The sequence below is a fragment of the Monopterus albus genome, unplaced genomic scaffold (assembly GCF_001952655.1).
Source record: "Monopterus albus unplaced genomic scaffold, M_albus_1.0 scaffold24.1, whole genome shotgun sequence".
NCBI lineage: Eukaryota > Metazoa > Chordata > Actinopteri > Synbranchiformes > Synbranchidae > Monopterus > Monopterus albus.
Genome location: NW_018127904.1, coordinates 1,000,550 through 1,002,155, shown reverse-complemented (window position 1 = coordinate 1,002,155; position 1,606 = coordinate 1,000,550).

The following is a 1,606-nucleotide window of genomic DNA, read 5'->3' as shown; positions in this document are numbered from 1 at the left end:
CCCCCAATACACCCACCCACCCTCTCTGATTTACAAATAGCTGATGGAGCAAGAAGATGACAGAAATAAATGAGCTAATCTGATGGCAGTGTAGGACTTCCACCAGATATTAATTCATCAGGAGGCCACAGAGTGCAGACAGATACAAATTCCTGTTTTAATTATGTATGGGAGCTGTGCTAGAAGCAGGAGACACCTCTAGGACCAGGACTATTTCTCAGAGCAACTTTATGAACTCCTTTGATTCCATCGGTATTTTGTTTTCCTTTAGATGTAATATATGTCCCTCCTGTTTTCCCCAAACACTCAAGACAAAATAGATTTTTTCTCCTGTATAGCAATGCTTCACATGAGACATTTGATAATGAACAATGGAAAAATAACCTTTGCCACATTAAATTATATTGTTTTCGATTTGCAATTTTTATGAGGCCTTCCCGGAGCCTGTTTGATGTATTTTGTTCCCACTCGGAGCCTCAAATGGCCCTTGCCGACTGGCAGGCTTATCAAAACCCACAGAAGCTTTATTGAATGAGTGACCAGTGGGTATCTAAACAGAATGCAGGGCTATTGATTTTGGAGAAGTGGTCTAATTGTTTCTAGTAGACAAGGACTTGTCCTGATTATTTGATTGATTAGCTTGATACTGGTCTTCCTCTGCATCCTCCTCCCCTCGCCAGTTAATAGCACTGTAATCCCAATACACAGCTGTATTTCTAATCCATCATCATTATTATGGCTGTACTCAGCACAAGATTAGTCCATGAGGGTTTTTTCTTTTCTCTCTCTCTCTCTCACTGGCTTTTTGTGCATTCCTTGATATTAGCTCTGCCTTCTTTAAGAAAATGTGACAAACATTCGGCTGATACAGTCCGTTTGATCTGCTGTGTAGTGAAGGTGTGAGATTGATCGTTATAGATTGATACACATGAGAGAAACATATAGTATCAATAGGAGATCACTGATGGAGAGTAGCGAAGTACATTTACTCAAGTTACTTTGCTCAGTTTTTGAGTATGTCCACTTTATGTTACTTTATCCTACTACTTAATTGTGTTTCTGAGGAAAATGTATGCTTTACTCTCCATTTATCTAATCAATCAATCAGTCAATCAACCTTTATTTACATATTGTACCACTTTAAAACAACAGGGAGTGGACCAAAGTGCTTTACATCAATCAGATAAAATAGCAGAATTAAATTAAACAGGTATAAAACAAACAAAATAAAATAAAACAAAACAAAAAGTATATACACAAATTACCAGATACTTTTCAGATTAAGATCTACAAAATATGATAATCTTATAAAATACTGTCAAAGTTCTGGCTAATTGCCCACATTCATGTACCCAGCTAATGAAGATGATGCATTAGCAACAATCTAACAATATGAAATCATATAATGCTATTTTTATTTTTCATGCCTTAAATATATTTTGACATGTGTATTTTTTTTTTTGTTGGATTTTATATGCAGGACTTCTGCTTGCTTTTACTTTCACATATATGTTTTTACATCATTGTATTGGTATCTGTACTTGTTTCAAGGACTAGGCACTTCTTTCATCATGTATTTGTATCAAGAGATTCAAAATAAGACAAA